This window comes from Varroa destructor, unplaced genomic scaffold (genome assembly GCF_002443255.2).
Source record: "Varroa destructor unplaced genomic scaffold, Vdes_3.0 BEIS01000007.1, whole genome shotgun sequence".
NCBI lineage: Eukaryota > Metazoa > Arthropoda > Arachnida > Mesostigmata > Varroidae > Varroa > Varroa destructor.
In genome coordinates this window covers 12,673,836-12,687,535 of record NW_019211460.1, presented here as the reverse complement: position 1 = coordinate 12,687,535, position 13,700 = coordinate 12,673,836, and the positions used below count along the sequence as shown (strand labels likewise).

General features: G+C 39.3%; 1 long non-coding RNA gene and 1 pseudogene across 33 annotated transcripts in view; one reads left to right on the top strand and one right to left on the bottom strand.

The window, feature by feature from the left end:
* LOC111254437 (pantothenate kinase 3 pseudogene) overlaps window positions 1–11,281 on the bottom strand; it is a 50,738-nt pseudogene extending 39,457 nt beyond the window's left edge. For 2 of the 32 annotated variants that reach the window (XR_015316727.1, XR_015316726.1), the window contains exons 1-3: window positions 11,124–11,275; window positions 2,764–2,854; window positions 49–396 (exon numbers count right to left, since the gene is read on the bottom strand). The product of XR_015316727.1 is annotated as a pantothenate kinase 3 pseudogene, transcript variant X30 (transcript). The other 30 variants (XR_015316729.1, XR_015316711.1, XR_015316721.1 and 27 more) reach the window with 29 other exon arrangements.
* On the top strand, window positions 1,110–3,153 carry LOC147754338 (uncharacterized). The gene is made up of 2 exons (XR_015316730.1): window positions 1,110–1,570; window positions 1,968–3,153. It is a non-coding gene; the product is annotated as an uncharacterized LOC147754338 (long non-coding RNA).
* Window positions 11,282–13,700: the final 2,419 nt, after the last annotated feature.

Here is a 13,700-nt window from a genome sequence, read left to right as displayed (position 1 = left end):
ATTCCTGCCCTTTCCGCTTACCCCCCGTGGCCCTTCCCCTAAACTAACCTTTTGCTCATCTTTCGAAACTTTGCTCTTTTGTCAGTTTCCTGCTACTGCCGCTGCAAATCCATTCCAGTCTCTGTCTCTCAAGCTTTAAGCACGATCATTGTGTTATGCCGGACTAAACGTATTGCACGTTCGCCGTATGTTTGTCGCTATCGCTAAAGAACGCTGCTTCTACACAACAAAGCTAGCCAGCGGCTACTGTAAACATAAACAGAGATCATCGTTCGCCTCAGTGGCCGCTCCTGGTCTGCCCACTTTACTTTGCCTTCTGCTGGACTCCCGTATGGCCTGTGTCTTCCTTAGGCTCTCCAGCAGGCTGTGGCCACTCGACGCAGGTCCGTGCGGCAGCTGTCACCGGAAAACGAAAGAGAGAAAAATAAAGAGGAGACAAACTGGCATCTGTTATTGTCTATCGCTCGCATTTGCTGCTAATTAGAATGTTTCTTGTTATGTTATTATTAGTGTTGTCGTTGTCGAAGCTATTTTTGATGTTACTTAAAATGAAGAAAAGGGTAAAGTTGTAAAGCATTTGGCTGTCCACTGAATAGAGTCCATAATAACTAGAACTGCTGTGCGACAAACGTGGGATTCCTTATTCGTATTGTCACTTGGAAACAGGTGTATTGAAGTTCTGTTTGTTTGTTTGTTTGTTTGTATGTGTGCGGGGGCGACATTAAGTTGTGATTTCACGCACCCTCACTACAAACACGCATCGCCTGTTATCATTTTATAATAATAATAATGCCAGTATACAGTATGCGTGCATAACGGAAAAAGATAGTTTAATTATAATCCACTGGTTTGCAATGTATGCATTGCCTCTTTTTAAATTAGACACAATAAAAATAAGATATATCTAGCCTAGCTATATCTAGTCCTGGAATCTGAGTGTCCCTGATCTAGGCATTTTCAATTCTCACATACGTCTTATATCTATCACACGAGACTTTATTATAAAATATATTTCTTCACCTTCTATTAATGAAGGTTAATAATAATAATAATATTTAATAATAATAATAATGGTTAATAATGAAATAATGGTTAAGGACATCATCGTTGCAACACATATCGTCGATGTCCACCGTTAATGTGTGTAATTTCTCACCGAGTTCTAAACAACGCATTTTTCCTTTGTAATGTCCATTAGACGAAACGGTGTTTGGGAAATAAACAAACTTAACGTTTCCATTATACACGTATATAGAAAAAGTGTACTCGGGCAGAGGAGAGCTATGACCGAATCCCCCCTTTCCGTTTCGGTAAGGTGCCCGCTTATGGCGATTGAGCACATCTTATTAAGACGAGTCACTTTCTAGGAAGAGCCAGCAAACACTTCTCTGCAGCCTTAACAGCTGTATATCATTACCATGGCGTGGCCTCTTGCAACTGCCACTGATACACTGTATACGAACACACCATACGAGGCGATGAAAATTGGCTTCAGATCCAGGGATGATGTTGTGTAATGGATGACAGCATTATGAAGAAGTGTTAATACAAGCACTAGAAAAACACAGGTGTGCGTAAACGTCGTGTTTTTTTTTAAACATTATTTGTCGTTTTAGTTTTTCTACCGGTGAACATATGCGGTGAACATATGGAGTCATATGCGTACTATACACTGGGGATCACGTATAGTACTCCAATACTATTTTGCGAGCATGCACATTTACCTTATGCGACAGACAATATGAGCCCATAACCGATATATAAAACGCTTTAACGTACTGGCTATTTAGAATGACTTCAAAAAATTAATTCAAAATCAGAAATGAGGCTATATGTGTGATTTGTTTGCAGAAAACAGGGACTAAAACATTGACCTTTTTTAGAAAGCACCTGCGAATAACTGAATTCTTATTTTAGACCATAAACCTAATGCTTTTTACGGTTATGCCTTTCTTTTTCTGGAATAGGCGGACCGGATGACTACTGCGGGACAGAGGATCTCTGCCGTGTGCTATTGTGATTAATAATAACGGTAACTATAACATCTGAAACATTGGACGTAACCCATAATTTTTGTGACGATTTCGGGCGCCATTGCAAAATTATAGAGCATATATATATTGCAAGCATGAGTGGCCTATCCAAATTAAAAACGAGCGGTTTCAGTCTCCTTTTCAGTGGGTACTTTTGCTATTGCCAACCGAGTGTGACTATCTAAATGAATGAAATATCCGTGTTTTAGACGCACGATGCGAAGACACTGTTTTCCGGTATTTTTGTCACCATTCGAAGTAACAACTCAAAAAATACCGAGAGAGATTGTCCGAGAGCACGGTGATAATGGGAAGAACGATTGTACTGTAGTATGTAATTATTTCCAGGTGAATGACAAAGTTGGTCATACAGCTCCGCAGAATGACCAGGGGTTGCAGGTTCTCATCTGCTAGACGATAAATGACATTAAATAAAGAAACAGTAGCGTAAAATTGGAATTATTCGTAAACAATACCTTGCGTGGACAATGCTTTTACGCAACTGGATATTGGCCTAAGGATAAAGCTGACGGGTTTTAGCAAACTGCATCATTGTGTAGTTAAAAATAGGCAGCAGCAGCAGCAGCGGTCGCTGATGTCGGCTTATTCGAATCTGGTGTAGTGGATAAATACCTAACTGACTGCCTGACTTCACGAGTTCAAGTGCTTGGAGAATTTGCCCCGTACGGCTTATCTGCTTTGCCCTAATCCGACGTATCCGATTACTCACACAAAGGCCGCAGAGTACTTCGCAAGGCTATTCTGTCATAGTTGCCAAGTGAAAGTGACCTCGATAAGTGCACCGTTGTTTACGACTGTGGCTGAAAGGAAAGTGAAATGCAAAATTAAAGATCTTATGAATATATTTCCACTGCGAATAGAATCGAAATGATTAGCTATGCACCTCTAGCAGACGCTGTTGCTTTTACGCATAAACAAGTAAAAAAAAATTGTATAGAGGTTCCTTTGATGCACTTATTGTAGAAGAGCTGTATCTAAGCTAAACATAGATAATGGCAAATTCTCAAGTTAGTAGATTTCGGAACTCATGACATTAGTGCAGGTGGAAAAGTGCCTACTATCGAGCTCGTTTGAATAAAAATAGGGCAGTCAGAGTAGACTCACACTCTGTTTACTATCCGTATAGAAGAAAATCTAAAATTATTAGCATCCTCCTAATTTCACTAAATTTAGATAACACTTTCGTAAGTTATCGAAAAAAAAGCACATGTTAGCCGGCCGCGTTTCCTACGTAGCGAGCATAAACTGAAGTATGTAAATGGAAACATCGTTTTTTCGTTTCCTTTGTGGTAAACCCGCTCAATTCAAATACGCTCATATATATAAGAACCCCCTTTATTTCCGTGATTTTCCCTGTCCAGTCATTTCCTTACCAATCGACATACATCCGCAGCTATAGCTAGCCGCATTTGCTAAAGAAGCCAATGTTCACACGCTTCCCTTTCTGCCTGTTTGTTACTTTGGTTAGAACCTGAAATCAACGTATGGCTTATAAACGATTAAAACGATGAATCTTCCATTTTCGTCAGACCATTCCGCTTTGCTTTGTTCTAGCTCTACACAGATTGATCTATATATACAATGCTAAACAGACATATATTGCCCATCGTAAAGACGAACTGTCACATCCAATTGTCATTTTATGCGCATATACAGATGCACACTCTAATCACCTTACGATGGCTAATGCAAAAGGGGCAAACTATTCGCTCTGACTTAATCTAACTGAAGGTATTCAGCCCGAGCAGCGGGGAATAGATTAAATCAACTGAGAAACATTCATGCGTCCATACGAGAAGAAGCCCAGTGATCTAATTCGATGCCCCTAAAGTTGGGTTAAAATCGAGAAGCAAAGAAGCTCAGGTAGCCAAGTTAACGGCGTATCACTATCAGCGGTGAAAGTATGGTCGTGTAATTTACTGATATATATATATATATATATATACACTACCTTTGGTGCATTGTATTAGGGTCAAGAAGAACAATTATCTTGGGACTTAGGCACCAACGTGTTCGTTCACGATGCTATTATACTGGGAGTAAAAGGCATCGAAAATTCTATTTAGGTTTAATTTGGGCTAGAGTACTCGCTCCTGTATCTGTATGATAAAACATTTACTACCGATGACAAGCTTCGCATTTATATATATATATAGCATGTGTTTCTACGCGGAAACCGAGTTCCATGAAACAAGAAATGTGATGATATCTGATATGAAAAAGGCTGTCTATGCAGAATTAACTAGTCTAACTATTTAAAGTGGCCACAGATTTTGCATTAAATGTGTGAATTAAACTGTTAGTAACTTTAATTAGTTCTTTATTAGGTTTTTACTTTAAAAACTATATTTCCGGTGACCCTTGATCCACTGGCCTCCTGTAGGGTAAATTTTTAATATTTTAATTTTTTTATTTTTAATATTTTTATTTTAATAATTTTAGATTATGACACATGACGTTTAATTGCAGCAAGCAGCTTTGGTGACTCAATATTCGACAATTTACATAACCTTAGTCAGGTGCACCTGTTTATTTGCTAAGAGTTTTCTTGTAACAAGTTTACACAAGTTATGCGTGTTTCCTTACTTCTGAAGACCATAACTATGAGATGAATAAGAGAAGTTTACTTTCAAACTGGAGGCGTGTTAGCCTAAAGTCTAGAAAGATCGATTTCGAGATCCAGAATTGGAAATCGAGCCGAACAAACGTCGACTTCCAACAAAATTGGAAACTTTGCGACGTATCTAACAAGCTATTATCAAGACATCTTGACTAAGGACATTTTAAAGGTATAGACGCAGTTCCCTTTTAGGTGCGGAAGCAATACAATGTATTTTTACTTAAAATTAATGGAGGTACTTCAAATTTAAGGGAAATTCGTTGCCTGTCAAAATATCTCAATCTTATTGTAGCTCGATTGGTCTGTGTCTTGTTTTCAAGGTAATATATTCGCGCGGCAAACCGCAAATTTTCTTGTTGGATCGCATATACAATGCATTATATATTGATGGTTGCAACTGTAGGGTAATGTCTTCTCTGAGGGCCACAAGTCGCAGTTTTCAACTGCCGACAAATGCAGCTTAAAATAGTTAAATGTTGTCTAAAATTGAATCAGTCACATTTGACAAACAAAAGACTCACACGAAGTGTTTGACTCTAGCGAATCTGAGGCTCGTTGCATATAGGCTGGCCTGGTGAGGAAACAGCATGGAGAAAACGACATGTCAGGAAAAAAGTGGTTTCCCGGTAGAAAAACATAATAAAATCTACTTCAGGATCAGAAGCCGATGACCAACCGCTCGGTCTGACACAACTGCCAACAGAACTGGTAGCACAGGGCAATAGTGAGTAGCATTTGGTATTTACATGTAAAACAGATTATGTGCAAAAATTCGATGAATAGGTCTGTGAGAATAGCTGTGCGTAGATAAAAGCAGACGGACGTTTGGTGTTGTAAGCTGTAGAAAGCTCCTGGATTTTTAATAGTTCCCACAAAACATATGACGATGGTTCTATCAGAAAGAAGCACACGCTCTATTTATTTCAAATCCTACAAAAGCTTAATTAAAAAAATATCGTACAAGTTACTACAATATCATATATAGTCTGTTTTTTAATTGTAGTAAAAAGAAAAACCGTGTCGAAATTCACGACACAGAAATATCTGCTTTTTCATCACCAAAGACGATAATTCCTGGTACACACGCAAAGGAAACATTTTGGACTAGTATTTTCGCCATTTTAGTGATAAAAGGATTGTCGTGTTGGCTCACGTAACGTCCTCACGCCTCTTTATTATTTATCACACGTTCGCATGTGCAGTAACTGTGTTTCACTTAACTGGAAATTGGCTGGAAGAAACCAAATTGAAAAATGAACGAGCAATCTGCATTAGAAGCATCGTTGCTTGGTAGCGATTGCCAACAAACCCGGCTTTTGGCGTCATTCGCTGCTTGCGGTTTCGAAGGAGCAGGTGAGCAATTTGTAGGTGATTTGAGCCCGCGCACCCCGAATAGGCACAGCATTTAGTGTACGTCGAACTCGTACAGTTATTTTGTCGCTTTGAAACGGATTATTTCTATGTTGCACGTATCCTATTCTACAGAACATGGCTCACTGTGAGTAAAGCTGTGTGCGCATGGGACTTGAGAGCGCAGTCGTTTGATTACAGGTTCATAGGTCTAAAAGATCTGCTTTGGTATGGTGACCTGTGACAGCGGATATGAAAAGCTGCACGCCGAAGGCACGTTAGAAAAAGAACCAATGTTCCAGTAAAGGGGCATTTGTTGGAAAGTCATCATTCTATTGAAGGACCAATGCTAGCTGCGACATTTCTGAGTGAACGTTCTGGCAATATTGTCGTTGATCGATTCTTTGAAAACCAACCAAAAACATTGCATAGATGGTACTTGAAATAAAGTCCTATATGTCATTATCATGTGTGCGTGATTCGTTTAAAACACTCATCTTTCTCTTATTCATATTTGATTAAATTACGTACCGATGAATGCATTTACGTGGGAAAAAATGACCAAATGCTCTCTCTCTCTCTGTTTACGAGTACAGTAAAAATTGTTTTTATATTAATTAGCATAAGATATGCAAAATGTTTCCCAGTTTTCTGGTCTAATAACCATAGTAAATACTGAAGACGAATAAATGAACTAGAATTTGTTGTCCCTTGTTATAAGGCCAGCGACTATAGTTTACCTTTTTGATCTAACGAATACGGTTAGAATCAGGGCCCAATAATACAAACATACGTACACAACTATTTATTCAAACACTTCAACAAGGTTGCATATACAAATATGTGTAATTTATGTAGGCTCAAGAAAAACGTAAAATTCTTCTGCAAGTGCGTGATCAATTGACACATCGTCAAACTTTGTTAAAAAGATTTACTATTCATAAAAAGATACTCTTCCCTTTAGCCGCATTAGAAATACAAATCTAGTTTAGTTCTTTAAGGTGTTCTATTAAACAGCCAACTGCACCGAAATAGCCTTCGTGCTCAAGGAACAATGCCTTAAGCGTCCCTTTGGACCAGAAATGCATTGCATACGCAAGCATCTGCATTGATAGTGTATTCCCTCGAAGGAAATTCCCCGCAAAGACCACACGGATTATCTTCTCACTGTTTGCCGTCATGAAAGCGATTGAGCCGATATTATTTGTAATCGTGACTAACGTCGCCCGGGCTAGATCCTCTCTCGTTGCCGCTTTTCTCCGTTCGGGGCACATCATATGGCCGAATGAAGATGCGACAATATTTGCTGACAGGTTAAACCTTGTGTAGTCACCACCGTAAATATCGCCGACGAGTTTGTCAACCTTTGTTGAATCGCCTTTTCTAGCCATCTCGATTGCCTCATCAAAGCTCTCGCATCCTGTTAACAAACAGCAGAGGCCAAGAAAGGTCCCGCCCCCGAGACTGGTGCCGGTGATTCGTTTAAATTTTGTTGGTGACAGAACTGCAAGCAAACTAACGCCAGATCCCACATTCACCACAAGATATGGGTAGCGATCAGGATCAGATAGGCGGTATGGGACCTTCTGGTATTTGGACAGATCACCTCGCTCACTGTATTGAAACGAGTAACATTCATGGCTAGCATTCTGCCCATCGATATAGTGAATGCCTCGAATCAGTGAGTCCATCTCGTCAAACTTATGCAGGACCAGATTGAGCTCCTTCCGGAGCTGCTGTTCGAACCTGTGAGCACCTCCGCCAGTCGCACAGACAGTTGTTGTCATTGATGCGATGCCTTTTTTTTTAGCCAGTTCAATAAATGCTTGCATATCGTCGGTCGGAAAGCGGATGAAGTGCAGAGTCCCTACATGACCACCCATTCGGCATTCCGTAATTTCTAGGTGTGTGTCGCGCTGCCCAGTTTTACCATAGGCCTTGTTGCTTTTCAAGTAATGCTTTATGGTGTTCAGCTTCAGCTCCTTCTTGCTATCGGTAATATCTGTGGGCTCGAAATAAACCAGCTTTGCTAGTGAACCTCCGATATCGAGGCCAAACCATGGCATTGGAGGTTTAATTTTCCCATTATCTGCAATGTTGGTATCCATTGTTGCGCTGCTCAACAAGTAAAGCTTTCTACGTGGTAGATCGAAGTTTGTAACGAATCATCATTTTTGTCCGTGTGTAGTCATCTGTCCATAACAAAACCTTGCGTTAGTTACCAAAAGGCTGCAAATTGCCTACGAGTTTCGATTAATGCATTATTACGACATTAGGCTACCCAGTGAGTTCAACAAATGGATATACTTTATTTTTATTTGTACATGAAGTTACCATTATTTTTTATACTTACACGTTTATATACCCCATCTGAAATACCGAATGGATGATGTTTGATATAGCTGTGCAAATAGCTTTTTGGATTCGTCTTTGCGCTTAGAATCAGATACAGGTGCTCTCACAGGATAAAGAAATCGTATCAATAAACTTGCTAAGATTGAAGATTAATCAGAAAGAAATCTCGAATTGATTGTTCCAATTGAGTGATTTAATGAGAAATTACTCCAAAACTACATACCGGTCCGTCGCAGTTAAGGCCATTATGTCAACACATGTTGAACAGTTGTCTATAACAAATAGTCTCACTGTTAAATCCAGTTTAATAATTAAAACGCTTTTCTACTAAAGCTTCGCGTATGCAGCTTTTTTTAACCTAACTTATTCATACTGTTCCCTTTGTCGATACTTCAAAGACATAAACATTGCTTACCTAGAATTTCTCGAAAGCTAAATAGCCTATGATACGATGTTACGTTGATTGAAAGTACTCTGTAAAAATGACTTAGGATGACAGAAATTTATATTAAAAATAACGACCTGCATCATTGCTAGGGCTCTATCAGAAAAAATAGATCTTAATTTTCCTGAGCTTTTTTTCATTATGCAATACCCGTTATCATTAAGCCGGAAACAACGTTAGAATGGTATTTATAATCGTTCTTTATAATTATTAGCGCTCGAATTAGAATATGTAAATACACAAGCACCTTATTCAAAACTGAGCATTAGGAAATTAAATGTAAGGAACTTCATACTAAAATGCAATGTCCTCATTATGTGTAGCTTCAAGTCGACCCGACCGGCTGACCGTTTAGGGGCACATCAATGTTTAATTTCCGCCGTGCGTTCACGTCTTTACGGCAGACGAAATTGCTAGAAAGCTTGCACGTATTCGTTACTCCAGATAGCCACTTCTAATAATGGCCCATAGCATGCTTTTTCAAGAGCAGCCTTACGCCATAAGACAGCAAGTTGGGCTTATCTCAAACTATTTCATGCTGTTGGATCTTTAGATATTTCGACTGTGTTGTGCTGGCAAATCCAAATAATGTGCCTTGGAAACTCATATGGCCGAATACGTCCTTCGCTGAATAGTACCTAAAACTATCATCACACTTATGCTAGTTTAAGCTCATTAGGGAGAGGTATAGTTAACACAGCGTATCTTTTGAGTCGTATTTACAATGTAATTCCAGACTTGTTTCCGTTACAGTGAGATCTTATAGCTACAATATGATAGTATTGGCAATTATTTCTATGTAAAAGATCATTCCACGCCGAACCGTTGGAGAATAGCTAGATAACCGGCAACATGAACTTTAATGGCAAGATTAGTATACTAAAAATGAAACTAGATTTATGCTGACCTTTGCTACTAGGTTTCGATATGCGTACCGATACAAATTCTCGAAAATAAGGGTCTTTTAGTATGCCCTTTGCATAATGTCTGCAACCATTTCCGCACAAATATCGAGGCATCGCTGCGGATATTTGTGAAAAAGGGGATCAATCCCTTGGTTCGCATGCTCTGAATAATCTGCCTATCCGCGTCTAAGATCCAGCGAAACACTAAAAACACTATTTTATGTCGATTATTTTGTTATCTTTGGAAAGAGTCAGTTTTATGCCCGGCAAACTCTCAAGAAGCTTTTCATATATGTGGATGAGACAGGACTGGAGATCAACACACACGCAAGACGGAAACAACTTCGCGGCTACCGATACATTTTACATTACACAGAACGGTCTTAGAGTACGTGACCAACTTTATATACCTGGGTACTATTCTACCTATAAATGGCCGAGTCTTTCCAAAGCACATCACAGACATAGTACGACGAGGAATGGTGGCAGGTGTGAGGATGCAAACTCCCTACACATCTCTCTTACGGTAGCCTCGGAAGCTTCTTATGACATCCGAGTACACTGAAGAATCCTCTCGCCAGCGTAACTCCAAAAATTAATTAAAGAATTAAACCTGCGTCTTTGAAACGTGCATAAAACTGCGCCGTTCATCGTTGAACGGATACCTGTATCTTCTAGACGACACGCCGCATTTGTCGAGGATCTGGGAGGCTGTTCCTGCTTATTTGCGGCTTATCAGTACATTGGAGAGGAAGGTGGCGGAGATCGATCCCGACAATTACCACACACGGGCAATTATCAATAAAGCGTAAAGAGGAGAACAGAATTAAGTGACATATAGTTACGCCTTTTGCAGTACATAATTTTCACCGTATTCTGTGTGGTACGTTAGGTTTCCATTTACCAGACGCTACGCGTATATGTATAAGGTGTATTGCAATATATCTCAAGTACTAGGCGGCATGCGTTGTGGTACCTACGCTAAGCGGTCTCTGTCTGCAGGCTGAATTTAGGATTCTGGCTTTATGATTATCAGTTGAATGTCACAATCCCTATACAGGTAACCGTCAACGGCTGGATTCACGTTTCCATAGTAAATCACTTGCTCAGAACACACAGATTATGCATCAAAAAAATGACAAGGTCGAAAAGTTGGACATTTTATCCATCCATTTTCCACTGCAGCTAATGGACAGAAAAAACATGTTTTTTGATTTACTCTGTTAGTAATGATCTTTCAGTGTAAAAACAAGCCCACACATATCTAAATGCCCCAAACTACTATGACCTGTTTATACCTCCTTGCTAGCGTATTGTGAGTTCTTATGTTTCAAAGTATACAAACCGTTTACATTTAGCATGAGACACGAAGGATATATAAGTATAATACTTACAGGCGGGCAGTGGAGTCCTCGAATACAATGACTACGACAAGGAGTTCGTAAGTGGAGCACACAGAGGCGTGTCAATCTTGCCCTTGGATGGCAATATAGTCACATCTTAAGAAATCGCTTTACTCTTTCCACTAGTCACTCGACGGAGGCTAGTTCCCTCTCCTGTGGTCAAGATATGACCTAGAAGAAATCAGTACAGTCGACTGCTTCAAGGCCTTACGTTAAGTGAAAAGACTGCTTTTTCGTCTTGCTGGCCCCGTTACCGTTAACACGCGCTGCTCGCGAGCCACTGTAATCGAATCTACTTGATTAGACAAAAACAAAATATTCACTCGCACACACCTATAAAGAAAATTGTGATTTGTGATACTATTCTGTTTGTTTGTGTTACAAACAACGTACCACAGATAGAGAGAGAGAGAGAAAGGGGGAGGCGAGAGCGCGCAGATCTTTGTTGTGTCTTGAAAATTGAAACACTTACAAGATCCACATGCGGAGATATATGCACGAAAATGTATATATGATTTATATATTTACCTTTAACGATGTAGTATTAGACTACATCATCAGTCACAGATGTACACCACGAACCTGAAATCCTTTAGGTTACTTAGTAACAATTTTTAATCTCAAATGCAGTATTGAATACTTTGTGCACAGAATATGGTTTACCGGTAACGCCTACGGTTAGCGTCTTGCCAAATAGAGTAGTGGCCTAAGCGCGGCCTGAAATTTTGTAGGTTCATGGCCCGCACTATATCGCAAACTGTTATTTAAAAATACAGCTGTTAGTGTCAACGAATCTCTGATGCCGTAAAAAGTATTCCGTTTCAAAACATAGAGAAAAATGCTCACGAATATTTGATTTCTTATTTACTGTTTCACTGAAACTTACCCGATACGGAAAACATATTCTGGGCAGATCCCTACAAAACAGCAATCTATTACTAAGCATACTAAAAAAATAACGAAAAAGTTGTCTTTTTTGAATGCTATTTTTGAAGCCACCTTGAGCGTTGCATGTTTTGTATTTTATTTGTATTTGAATTTAGAACACCTAATGTCTGCTTTCAGGCAATACATAAGGATTATAAGTGAAACGTTCAGAAGCATCTGGTCAATATGTCTACACCATGTGAATTATTGCATAGATATTGCCCCTGTGGAAGTAATTGAAGAAGGAAGTGTAACTGAAGAGTGAATTAGCAAGCGAAAGGCTACGAATCTCAATGTCGAATTTTAAACATACTGAATTTCGAATAAGTTCACCCGAACGCGTCATAGAGGCTGAATAAAGTGAAGTGTTATGTAAAACATTGTATTAAATTACCCTATTTGTTTTTGATATTTAAAAGTTGACTGAACTTTGTCAACTTGTCTTGCAGGTTGCATGCGGTGTTACTTTTGCTAGCGTTGAGCAGGATCGACTCCACGTCGAATCAAGAATTCAAAGTTTTTACAAAATTTTTTGAAGCAAAAGGTTAGGTAACTAGGATATACCCTTGAATTTTTGAGAATTTTCATTTGATCGTAGACGTAATTATGGAAACAATGAATAATTAGGTTTTGTGCAAATAGCCTAACTTAAATACAAACAGATGATAATGGAGTAGGTAGAAACAGAAACCCAGGCTTTTTTTTTTCATAAAAATACATTACAAATCAACTTAAATCGATTCGACCAACGCTGCTCTTGTCATGTTCTGTGAAAAACCTCTGCTGACCATATTTCCACAGTGATGGTACGCCTTCAAAGCTTAATAGACTAATCATTTTTTCTCTTCATTGGTAAGGCGTACTTATTCAAGCTACTATAGTAGATCTAACCAACGGTTCTTGTCGGATCTAAATGCTGTGAACAAAAGTGTGGCTTGCTGTAAATACAACTCATCCCGGTATTGTGAACGTGTTCTCCAGAACCGAACAGGAAATGCCACGAAGTGAGCTCCCATTTGAGCAGCGAACGGCCTTCTGTGAAAAGGTGCTCCCAAAAACACTCGCCGGCTAGGGCTTATTTGCAATACTGTTATTTCTCGGGGTAAAGAGGAACACTTGGCCCGTACATTGTACACAGAGCGAAGAGCTATGGGCCCTCATAATACAATGAGCAGCCGACTTTTCCCACATTGGCTGAATTTTGCCTCTGCCTAGAGTCGGATTGCCTGAGCATCGAATATCGGATGCCTTTTTAGGCCACTCCACAGAAGTAGGGAAGCGGTCAACCTCTCCTACATTTAACGCTCCTTCTTTGATAACAAACCGTTATATCATTGAAACTGACGTACTAACTATGGGAAAGCTAAGCGTGTTCCATGTAAGCACGGAAAACTTTATGCCAAGCATGACCGACGTGCTCCCTATGGACTACTCTGTGTTTTATTATATGTTGAAATTAGTTGAGAAAAGTTATAAGTTTGCTTTTGTAACAAGCATTTTCTTCTCTCTATTACTCTCAAGTGAGTTACTAATAAATTAGTTCAAGGAGTCCTTGTAGAGAGGTTCTCAGTTACGTAACATGATGATTCTTTTTTAACAAATTTTGTTGCAGCATTAGTTGCCTAGTTTACGTTAAGCATT